Below are 12,973 nucleotides of genomic sequence, written 5' to 3' on the forward strand. Positions count from 1 at the left end.
TAAATTACTAATGATATAACATCTACCTTAAACATTGCTAATCTTGAAAGGATGGCATTTACATAGGAATCTGTTTCAAAATTATGTCTCCAACATTATAATCTACTTTAGGGAGCATTTTAAAATCTCCTTACAGGGACCAAATTTCAAATTCAGAATTTGTCCTTTTTACCTATATTTCATTAAGGATCTTATATTTTATCACTCATTCATACCAGTTATCTTAAGTCACACAACAAATGAAAGACCACATCTGTTAATGTGTTTTTGGCATTCATACTCTAAGCATATATTAGCTAATTTGAGCTTATTATTTATTACCTCTGATTGAATTTTTTTTTTAGAGATCTTTGACTTAGGATTTTCAATAAATATGTTTATGGATAAATTTCTTTTTCCCCTAATTACAGCTCTCTGTTCAGAGTCTGACTTTTGCAGTAACACTCTTGATACATTAACTGAAATAGAGTGGAATCCAGCAACAAAGCTGCTAAATCAGATAATTCAATGATTTGATACAACGTAATCTTTTTCCTCTTTTTAAAATTCTTTTCTGATTGGATTTTGTTGTAGCACATTATTAGCTCTGACTTAATTTCAGTAACAATTGTGGCACTGAAGAAGGCTTCACTCACTCTTTATATTTATACTTGATACCTATGAGGCATCTAGAGGAAGGCTAAAAATTTCATAAGGCAAGTGTGTACTAATAGGTAAAACTTTGCTTCTAGCTCTTCACTAGCAGATCTTGGTATCTATGATGTCTGTGAAGTTTCTGTTTTGCCTTAGGAAATACCATGAGGATAAAAAGATTGATTTTGGCCGGGCCGGTGGCTCACGCCTGTAATCCTAGCACTCTGGGAGGCCGAGGCGGGTGGATTGCTCAAGGTCAGGAGTTCGAGACCAGCCTGAGCGAGACCCCGTCTCTACTAAAAATAGAAAGACATTATATGGACACCTAAAAATCTATATAGAAAAAATTAGCCGGGCATAGTGGCGCATGCCTGTAGTCCCAGCTACTCGGGAGGCTGAGGCAGTAGGATCGCTTAAGCCCAGGAGTTTGAGGTTGCTGTGAGCTAAGCTGACGCCACGGCACTCACTCTAGCCTGGGCAACAAAGTGAGACTCTGTCTCAACAAAAAAAAAAAAAAAAAAAAAAAGATTGATTTTAAAAGTGTCAAAATTCTCAGGCAGATAGAATATACAGATCAATACATTAGGGAGGGGTCATTTTTCCAGATAATACTGATAAAGATATGTAGTCTCATCAAAACTTTAAGAAAGAAGGAATACTGTGGTAAATAATAAAATAAGTTTAGATTCCATGTTTACTGTCTAGATTGTTCATGTTCAAAGACACATAGTTATATAATGTATTTATTAAAGGAAATTTCATTTTTATTTTGGAATGCAAGTGCAGTGCTTCTTATTATCATTAGTTAATGCCTATAAAGTACTCAGACAAAGTGCTTTTGTGTTCCTGAGACATACTCTAAAGGTTTGTTGTTTTTTCAAAAATCCCTGGTGTAGGCTTTTTTTTAACTTGTAGTATAACTCTTTCTCATCATAGTAGAGAAAGTAGAGATAGGCCTCTTTGAGTATGGTAAAACATAGCCATACTCAATCCCGTACTATTAGTTTTAGAAATCAATAAATAATATCTGTTTCCCTTCCTGAATTCAGAGCCATCTGAAACATAAAATAGGATTTGGGGAATTAAATTATCAGCTTTATTGCTGAAGAACTTGAGGATTTGTAGCCAAATAAACTTTCCAATATGCACCCTACCTTCCCAGTTGAACTGTGCCTGTCAGGCACAGGCAACATGATTTATTTCTATGATTTTTTTTTATTCTACTCCTTTCAAAATAATCTATTCTAAATAAGCCACTTTACCAAAATGTAGACCATTAGAAAGTTGTTAAAGAAAAGAATGGCTTAAACCACCAAATGAATCAAAGTTAAATTAATTACTTAATCCAAATTTTAGTTAAGGAAACAAAGCATATATGACATGAATTTCCTCTGATTGGAAAATCTGGTTTTGTTTATTATAGAAAAATGTAGAAAGTGAGTTGAACTCACTTCGTGCTAACTATGATAACCTGGTAATAGACTATGAACAACTAAGAACAGAAAAAGAAGAAATGGAATTGAAATTAAAAGACAAGAATGATTTAGATGAATCTGAGGCTCTGGAAAGCAAAACTAAAAAAGATCAAGAGGTAAGAGAGATAGAAAATATGAAACTACTCTAAAGTATACTTTTGAAAGAAGTCTCATTATCTTTTTTGATAATGTAAACATTTATTAAGTTTTATTTTTAAATTCACAGATAACATTATGTTTTAATTGTGTACAGCATGATGTTTTGAGGTATTGTGATACGGCTAATCTAGCTAAATAACAAATCCACTGCCTCACATAGATATCATTTTTGTGGCGATAGCACATAATGTCTACTTTTTACAAGTTTTAAGAATATAATATATTGTCATTAACTATAGTCATCTACTGTACAATAGATCTCTTGAAATTTATTCTTCCTATCTCACTGTACTTATGTATTATCTGACCAAGATTTCCCTCTCCCCCTTCCTCGTAACCACTGTTTACTTTCTCTTACGAGAGATCGACTTTTGTAGGTTCTGCATTTGTGTGAGATCATGTAGTATATTTCTTTCTCTGACTGGCTTATTTCACTTAACATAATATTCTTCAGGTTTATTCACATTGTTGCAAATGGCAGGATTTCATTCTTTCATATAATTCAATGGTAGTGCATTGTGTCTATATACCAAACTTTCTTTATCCATCCTTCAGTTGATGGACACTTAGGTTGGTTCCATATCTTGCCTATTGTGGATAGTGCTGCAATAAACATGAGAGTGCAGAGCTCACTCTGACATACTGATACGATTTCCTTTGTGTGTATACCCAGTACTGGGGTTGCTGGATCATACGGTAATTCTATTTTTAATTTTTCGAGGAACCCTCCTTCTATTATCCCTAAAATGCCACCAATATTATAAAAGAGTTCCGTTTTCTCCACATACTTGCCAAAATGTTCTCTTTTATCTTTTTGATAATAGCCATTCTAACTAAGTTGAGGTAATACTTCATTGTGGTTTGGATGAGCGATGTTGAGCATTTTTTCATGTACCTCTTGGCCATTTGTATGTCTTCTTTGGAGAAACATCTCTTCACGACTTATACCCATCTGTTAATAGGGTTATTTGGTTATTTGGATTTTTGCTATTGAGTGTTTTGAGTTCCTTATATATTTTGGATGTTAATAGTTGATCAGATGTATAATGTGCAAACATTTTTCTCCCATTCTGTAGATTGTCTCTTCACTCTGTTAACTGTTTTCTTTGCTATGCAGAAGCTTTTTAGTTCAATGTAATCCCATTTGTCTATTTTTGCTTTTGTTACTTGTGATTTTGAGGACTTATCCAAAAAATTCTTGCCAAATATCCTGTCTCATTAGTGGTCCAGTTTGATTTTTTATTTCTTTGTAATTCAGTCTTGGTAGGTTACAGAAATTTATCCATTTCTTCTAGATTTTCCAATTTGTTGGCATATAATTATTCATAATAGTCTCTCATGATCCTTGGTATTTCTGCAGCTTCAGTTGTAATGTCTCCGTTTTCATCCCTATAGCTAAGCCCTTTGAGAAACGAAGCTGTTTCCAGGTTTAAACCTGGGAGTGCAATTGCCAGATCTCTCACCTGTGTGTTGTTAGGCACTCTCAAAACAACCCTCCTAGGTCTGGGGCTCCACAACCTCCTGCCTGAATCCAAAGTCTCCCACAAAGCATTTTGTCTGTAATGGGTGCAGAATTCTCGTGGGGGGATATGAACAGGTAACCTCCTGTTCCACCATCTTCCTGATATCGCTCAGAAGTATTCTCTGAAAGATATTTATTTCTAAGATTTAGATATTCAGTATCTAACCATTTTTCAGATGTACACACAGTTTAGAGAATGTATTTAATTCATTTATGTTGTTTTAAAAATAGTTGAGTCATATTTGTTTCCCTTGTGCTTACACAAGACAAGAAAGAATTAAAAGCATCTATGGGAGCATTTGGTGTATCTGCCCCTTGGCAGATTTATATTGAGGAAATAGTTACCTTATAGTTCCTATATTATCAATATTTAATTTATCAAGCATGCCATAAATGTGCCTAGAGCATAGCCATTTCCTGCTGAGACCAATATGAATTTAAATATCTAGCTGACTATTTTATATGTGGATGTTGCATATTAGTGGATTCCTTTTCCTTAGAAAGAAAGTATATTCCTAAATAGTTAAAACATTGGAATAACTGGAGAAGCTGATTTTGCATATTTTATTTTTCTTTCTCCATGTAAGAATGTTATTGTGAAAATTAATATACCTAATACTAGTTTTAATGGAACTTTTAGAAATAAAGCATATGACTCATTTTCTAAGTATGTAATATTAATATTAAGCTACATGTTAAGAGACCCTAATCCAGAAACTGTCAGACTATAGAATCACAAATTATCCAAAAGATTTAAGGGACTTCTTAGTGCAATGTGTCCTTAACCTAGAGTCCACAGACACTATGAAATCATTTTATAAAATTTTTAAATACATATTCATTTTTCTAAAACACAAAACCACGCCTGTTATCAGACTTACAAAGTTATCCATGAACCAACCCCCCATGATATATGAGCCAGTGCTTTGATATAGTTAAAATATGAGTTAATTTGCAGCTACTTTTTAGATTTCTGTATATGGCTAGTCCTAAAGGACATTCTCCCTTTTCCCTCAGTATCATTGCTTACTTTCCCACCCTTGTTTTCTTTTTAAGGGAAAAAAGAATTCTGTGCCAAAGCTATTATTTCCATTCTTCCTATAAATTAAAGTTAGTCCTACATTTCACAGGTATGGTATTCAGAGAGGTAAGAGTCTATAAGTTCTCCACAGGGTTACATTTAACTTGTTTTAAAATGTACTTATTAATAAAGTGAAAAATGTCATGAAAAGAATGTTGGATTTCAATCCATAAAATTGGGTTTTATTGAGGGAGGTGGTCTAGTGTCATGGTTAAGAGCATGGTCTCTAGAGCAAAGCTGCCAGGATTAAAGCCCTAGTTTTGCTACTTAAAAACTCACTGCAGATCCAAACCCATCATGAATTATTGGCAAGGCCTCGAGCAAGTCATTGAATCTCTCACAGTTTCCTGTATTTCTCCACCCTTGAGATAGAGACCAGGTGCTCACTAAGGTCCCTTCTGACTCCAAAATTTCATCTGATGTTTGCATATTTCTTATTGGTAATAATAATATTACATAAAACTATGGGCATAAGTATGGCAACAATTTATCTAATTTTTTTCTCACACCATTAATATAACTAGTTGATAACGAAAACTGAGCTCATTGAATTGAGTCAGCACACTGAGAGATTACAAAATACCACAGGGTATATAACTTCTTTCACATCCCCTCATTTCTTCCATTTTAACCCCAGTTGAGGAGGAAATTAATCCTACTGCCTTCATTTTTAAATGGACACAAAATTTAAGGTTACCTAAAAGATTATATAACACTTACCCTGTTCAAAAACAGTCTTGAAGGATCTATTCCATGTTACTAAAACTATAAATCTATGTGTAAGCAGCAAAATATGTTCCCAAACCTGCATTTTGGGGAAGAGTTTAGCCAAAGGGAATAAAAGTCAAATTATGGCAGTAGGACACGTGGTCATTTTCCTTGTTTTACTAAGAGTTTTGTCAAAAATTATCAAAGCTGTGGGTAATTTTCAAGTGGGAATATAGTAATATAGGATACTTAAATAGTAAATTTTAAAGGGAAGAATAAAAAAGGTCAAGTGTCATGCTGAGGAACAAGAAAAATCTTAACCATTTACCTATTCTGATCTAGTTTATTTAATTTTATAGTTTTCACAATCTCTAAGATTTAAATATTTCATTTCACCTGCTGAAAATTATAGTTGAAATCTGCAATATTTTCTTATGTAGCAATGGGTTAACTGTTGATATGATTGTATGTTTAAATCATTTTTGGTTTTCACACACTTTCTCTTTGCTCAGCAACTTAAGCAGCATGTCATTGGGAGACTACACTTTTATCTTTACAAAAGTTAATATTTTCTGTATATAAGAACCAAACTTAAGATGAGGTGCTATTTCCAATGAGAAGTGGGAGAGTTTTTCTTTCTAAATGGTTACTTCCTAAATGTTTTCGAAAGTTAAGATTAATTGGTCCTTCTTTATTGATAAATGTGATTTTCTTATCCAGACAGTAAAAATAGGAAAGAAAAGGTCAAGGATGGAAGCCACTTTAAATTATAACTAGTACAGATGTCTGAGACTGCGCTGTACAATAGGGTAACCCCTAACCATATGTGGCAGTTAAGCACTTGAAATGGGACTTGTCTAAATTGATTTAAGTATGGGAAAAAGAATGTAAAATATTTCATTTATGTTTTTTAATGTGTCTGCTAGAAAATTTTGAATTACATATGTGACTCACGTTATTTTACTATTGGATAGCACTGACCTAAAATAGGAATTTCAACATTATTACTAGTTTGAAATCTAAAACTAGTCAGAACTGAATTAAACATCCAAGAATATTGTTTAAACAAGACACTATTTTCTTAAATCCCTTACATACTATTAGACTTTGCTTTCACTCTGTAAGTGCTCATTTGACTGAGAAGATTAAATACTTCTAAGGGAAAATATGTTTATCCTCGGTAAGTTGTGGTTTGTTTTGAACACAACATATTTGTACTCAAATATTTAATGCTACAGATATTTTGATAGAAAGGCAACTTTAATAGAAATACCTTGTATCTTTATACTTTTACACAGCTGAACAACATAAAGCAATAGCATCATCTTTCCAATATTTCCTGTAGAATAAATCAACAAGGTAATAGTTGATAATCTCATACCTCTATAGCTTTGATGAACAGTAATAATATTCTAAAGGGACTACATGAAACGACTCTAGTCCAAACCTAGATTCCAAATCTGAACTTGTTACAAATTATGTCAGTGTAGAGCCAGATGGATAATTTATGGGAAGAAAAAACATCTTTATAGCATCAATACATTTCTACGCTTAACTTGCCGAAAACAAAAATCTATTAAAAGTGTATTTTTTAAAAGTTTGATTTCCACTTCACTACCTCCTCAAAGTGGTGCACACTAATTTGATATTGGCATTGTTGTAGCTTTAACAGATAACTATTGGGGTCATGCTGAAATTGAAAATTTTTTTCTTATTTGCTTGCTTTATGGGGTTTGGGTGATTATTTTTTATATTTTTAAATAATGAAGTACTCTGTTATATAGTAGCTTAAACAGTTGATCTCTCAGTCCCTTCTAATTGTCTTGGATGATTCTGAAGCAGGGAATGATTGCTATCTTTTTTTGTTTTTGTTTTTATGTTTTTTGGTGAGGTTTTTTTTTTTTTTTTTTTTTTTTTTTTTGCTTTATTAACTATTGGTTGGCTCTATTGCCTGTTCATGTACTCTTACAGATGCAACTAATTCATGAAATTTCCAACTTAAAGAATTTAGTTAAGGCCGGGCGCGGTGGCTCACGCCTGTAATCCTAGCACTCTGGGAGGCCGAGGTGGGCGGATCGTTTGAGCTCAGGAGTTCGAGACCAGCCTGAGCAAGAGCGAGACCCCACCTCTACTAAAAATAGAAAGAAATTATATGGACAGCTAAAAATATATATAGAAAAAATTAGCCGGGCATGGTGGCGCATGCCTGTAGTCCCAGCTACTCGGGAGGCTGAGACAGGAGGATCGCTTGAGCTCAGGAGTTTGAGGTTGCTGTGAGCTAGGCTGACGCCACGGCACTCACTCTAGCCTGGGCAACAGAGTGAGACTCTGTCTCAAAAAAAAAAAAAAAAAAAAAAAAGAATTTAGTTAAGCATGTAGAAGTATATAATCAAGATCTGGAGGTGAGAATTCATGTTGGTAATTCTATTGATAAGTAACTAGAACTATAAAACATGCAACATATATAATTAATTGTACATTATTTCAGAAAATAGAGGAATTATTTTTGAAATATTAATAACTTTGAATTTTACTATGAATTTAAATTGGTATACACAGGTTCTTTTTTAATTCCTTAGAATTGCAATCAGATGCTAAATCATGTTGCCCTCTCCTTTGGTTCTTTTAGAATGAACTAAGGTTGAAAGCAGACCTGCTTAGAGAAAAGGAAGACCAGATTAAGAAGCTACAGCAATACATAACCTTATCAGAAGTTAGAAAATACGAAAATGGACTTGTCCTACTCATCGGTACAAATCAGGTTTATTTTGTTATGTAATCATGTTGGCATTTATAGTATACTATCATCATAGCAAATATTTCATTGCTGTAATCAATTTACATATATTTCATTTAATTTGTCAATAACCATATGATAAAGTGACTATTAGTATAATTAAATGCCATTTTTACAGATAAGGTAACATTCATAAAGAGTTGATCATATTCTTTGAAGAAATATAAGGAAGTTAGGGACAAGCTTCCATTAAAAAGCAATAATTTTAAAAATTTTGGATTTTTTCAATTGTTTTATTCTAATTCATGTGGAAGTATATAGTCAAGATCTTAAGGTGAACACTTATATCAGAATTGATAAGTAACTGAAGCTATAAAATACATAAGTAATGGAACATGACTTCATAAAATTTATTTAATTAACAGATATTAATGCATTCTCATAATTTAAGTAACTGTTTTAACAGTTTGGTGAGTAGTTTTTTAGAATTTTATATCTCTAGATTTGACATTGACATTAAATAACACTGAATCTGGAGGTGAAATTGATAATCTCTTTTCAATTTGCTTTCAGTCTGCCTGATTACTTCAATAATGTATCAGTTTGGTTCCAGTTTTTAACACCCTTTTTTAAGGCAATGGTTTCTAGCTGGGGCTCTTAAGCTATTAGTTTCTGTTGTTCTTTTGTTTTCATTTGAGTTTTTCAGAGTACTTTTTGTTACCTTCTATTATATTCTTTTTTTGCCTTCTATTTGTCACAAATGTTTCTCTTTAAAAGGGTTCACACCAGTTTACACCACACTATTCTGAGAGCCTGGGTAGGAAGGCTCTTTCATACATTTCTGGAGTATCCATTCATAGTGTGGCAAGCAGAATTGCCCAGTTTTTTTCTTATTCATTCAATTCATTTATTCCTTCATTCATGTATTAATTTATTGCCAAAGACATAGTGTTGAATTTATGTAAGCTAAAGTCACTTTAAAATGCCACTGCTCTCTAAAAATGAAGTTGTGGATTTTTTCATGTATTTGTCATTTGCATTTTCTCTTCTGTGAGTTGCCTGTTAATATCTTTTTTTATATTTTTCTATTTCATTGTTTGTCTTTTTCTATTCAATTTCTGGTTTACTATCCTTATTTTTAGCTGTTAACTACTCACCTGTCATGTGTTCGAGAGAATAACTCAAAATAAAAATACGTAGGGAACTTAAACAGCATAGTTGAAACAACAATTGTGTTAACCTTTAATTAAACAGTAATAGATTTCTAAATTATGATACTTCTACACATTGCTTTTGTATTTTGGAAAAATATGACTGGAACTTTTAAAAATATTTTTATTAAGGAAAACATGATTTCTTTTCATTTATTGGTAATTAGCATATTTTTAGTTAGGAATAACATCTATGTACGTGTTCGCTAAAGTATTTTCCAACTCTATGAAAATGATATTTCACTGAGGCCCTTTTGTTGTCTGTCTAGGAAAACACTGAAGACCTTAAAAAGATGAAACAGACTCTGTTTGATGCTGAAACTGCAGCCCTTGATGCCAACAGAGTATCAGCCTTGCTTAGCAGGGAAAATCTGGAGCTGAAAGAGAAAATGGTAAGTAATTTTTGTAATATTTACAATAAAGCAGTTGTAATGATCAGTACATTTTTGTGAGTTTGCAGTGTTGTTTTTTTTTTTTTTCACTAGAAAGAGCTTGCAAGTACATGCAAACAAATTGAAAATGATGCTCAGTTATATCAAAGGCAGTTGGAGGCAAAAAAGAAAGTGCAAATTGATCTGGAGAAAGAATTACAATCTGCTTTTAATGAAATAACAAAACTCACCTCCCTTATAGACGGAAAAGTTCCAAACAGTATTTTTTAATTTCAAATATTTCTTTGCAAGTCTGACTTCCCCTAGAAATGTACCTAAATGATTTGACAACTATATTCCAAGGATTAAACATCCATTATACTCTGATTTTTTAAAGAACTTAATATTAAGTTTTAAGATTATTAGTATTGGTATTTAAGATATGGATATCATTGGTATTAGTACTTATAATGATTTCCATGGGCTTCAAATAATAAGGATTTAAAAAGTATTTTTCAAATACACTGGGCCTGATCTGAAAAAAAAGCAATTCGAAAATATTAAAAACAAATTATCTGTTTCCCAACATTGGCTCTTTATTTAATTTATCAGAACTTCCTAGATTTGCTCTCTAATATGGAACTGGAAAGAAAGATTACTGATCTCCAAAAAGAACTGAAAAAAAAAGTTAAAGAAAATGAGACTTTGCAGAAAGAAGTTAATTTGCTCTCAGAATTAAAATCTTTACCCCCTGAAGTAGAAATGCTGAGGAAAGAGGTAAACACAGTTTTAAGCACTTAACCTTTGTTTTGAAATAAAAAACATTGTAATAGTACCTTAAATATTTTGATGTCATTTATTTTAAACTAGCGGCAAGAGACACTGAAACATTTGACTCAACTCGTTAGGAGGAAAAATGAATATAGTTCATCTTTTAATTTGTTCTTATGCTACTGGATGAAAAAATACTTATTTTCAAAGTGTATTTAACAGTATACGTAATAACATAATCCACGTAGCAGCCATTCCTCTAGTCCTCAAATGGCCCACCCTTAGTCTTTACCTCTTTTTTCTTGGTAGTAGCCAAGAGAATAATGAGGTAAAGGGGCAGCAAACAATTAAGCATTTAAATTATTCATGGATTAAGTTTTGGGACATCTGACCTGCATTCAAAGCCTTTAAGGAAAAGAAATAAGTTAAATTCTGAGAAAAACCATAAAATACCTGGCACACAATAAAGTTAGAAAACTCTTTAGAATGATAAGAAAATAAAGACACATCCTACTTAAGTGTTTTCACTGACTGTTCTCCATGCAGTCCTTACTAGACCCAAAGATATTAGAAAACACAATATTGAAGGTAAACAGACTAAGAGAAATGTGACAATAAGAATACTGTATTGCCTTTCCTCAGTCAATTCTTTAATTTAAATGAGATTTTTTTGCAGAGAAATTTTTTCCTGAAAATTGCTTCAATGAATTATACAGTGCTAAATCTTATTTCTTTTCATAGATACATGATAAATCTGAAGAGCTCTGCATAATAACATCAGAAAAAGACAAATTGGTTTCTGAGGTAGTTCATAAGGAGAATAGAATTCAAGGTTTACTTGAAGAAATTAGTAAAACTAAAGATGACTTAACAACTGCCCAATCGAATTATAAAAGCACTGATCAAGAATTCCAAGATTTCAAAAGCTTTCATATGGAATTTGAGCAAAAGTGTAAGATGGTCCTTGAGGAGAATGAGAGAATGAATCAGGAAATAGGAAATCTCTCAAAAGAAGCACAAAACTGGAGGACTGAGTGGGTACAAGATGCAGTCTAAAGAAATGACCTTTAGTCTTCTTGGGTTTGCTGTGTGTGTGTGTGTGTGTGTGTGTGCACACACACATACACAGCCACACCGTAAACTGCTCTGCTTTTACTATGTCACGTTTACTTTTTTTTTTTTTAAGCTTTCTCCCAAGACCCAAGAACTTCAGCAGAAAACATTTCAGGATCATGAAAGGTTAAGTGAGGTGGAACAGCTGAAGAAACAATTAGAAAATAGAGGCTCTATGCTGCAAACTGTAGAAAAGGAGAAAACACTGATTACTGAGAAACTTCAGCAAACTTAGAAGTAAGAATTTTAACCCAAGAAAGAGATGAACTAAAACAACTCCAAGAGAGCCTTCAAATTGAGAGGGACCGACTCAAAAGTGATATTCAGGATACTGTAAACATGGTAACATTTTGACTGATTAAACTTTGAAAAATCAGAGCCTCTAAAAATATTTTAAGAGCCATCATTTATTATTTATGATCAAGTAGTAACTATAAAATAATTTTGTTTCATATGCTTATGGAAATTATTTTATATTTATCTGACAAACAATACAGATGCTCAAGAACAATTATGAAATGCTCTTGAGTCTTTGAAACAACACCAAGAAACAATTAACACACTAAAATTGAAAATTTCCAAGGAAACTTCCAGGAATTTGCATATAGTGGGAAACATAGGAGAAACTAAAGAAGAATTTCAGCAAAAGGTAAAGGGTGTTTATTTTCAGAGTTTTCATATACTTATATATAAGCTTTCTCTTTAACCTCAAACACTTAAGTATATAATGATAATTTTGGCTTTATTTGTTATTCACAATGGCAATAACTAATAATAATTTTATAAGTTTAACCCAAATGTCTTCGAAATAATTTTAAACATAACTGTTTACAATCAATTTGAAAAGGAAAGGACAAAAAAGTAGTTCAAACTTTGGATAGCTGATATTTTTGAGACCCAGCGTATTTTATTTTTTTTTTTTTTTTTTTTTTTTTTTTTTTTTTGAGACAGAGTCTCACTCTGTTGCCCAGGCTAGAGTGAGTGCCGTGGCGTCAGCCTAGCTCACAGCAACCTCAAACTCCTGGGCTCAAGCGATCCTCCTGTCTCAGCCCCCCAAGTAGCTGGGACTACAGGCATGCGCCACCATGCCCGGCTAATTTTTTCTATATATATTTTTAGCTGTCCATATAATTTCTTTCTATTTTTAGTAGAGATGGGGTCTCGCTCTTGCTCAGGCTGGTCTCGAACTCCT

General features: G+C 32.7%; 1 pseudogene; it reads left to right on the top strand.

Annotated features, from left to right (window-relative positions):
* Positions 1-12,973, top strand: part of LOC138375858 (centromere-associated protein E-like) — a 37,122-nt pseudogene that overhangs the window by 7,259 nt on the left and 16,890 nt on the right.

Source organism: Eulemur rufifrons, chromosome 27 (genome assembly GCF_041146395.1).
Source record: "Eulemur rufifrons isolate Redbay chromosome 27, OSU_ERuf_1, whole genome shotgun sequence".
NCBI lineage: Eukaryota > Metazoa > Chordata > Mammalia > Primates > Lemuridae > Eulemur > Eulemur rufifrons.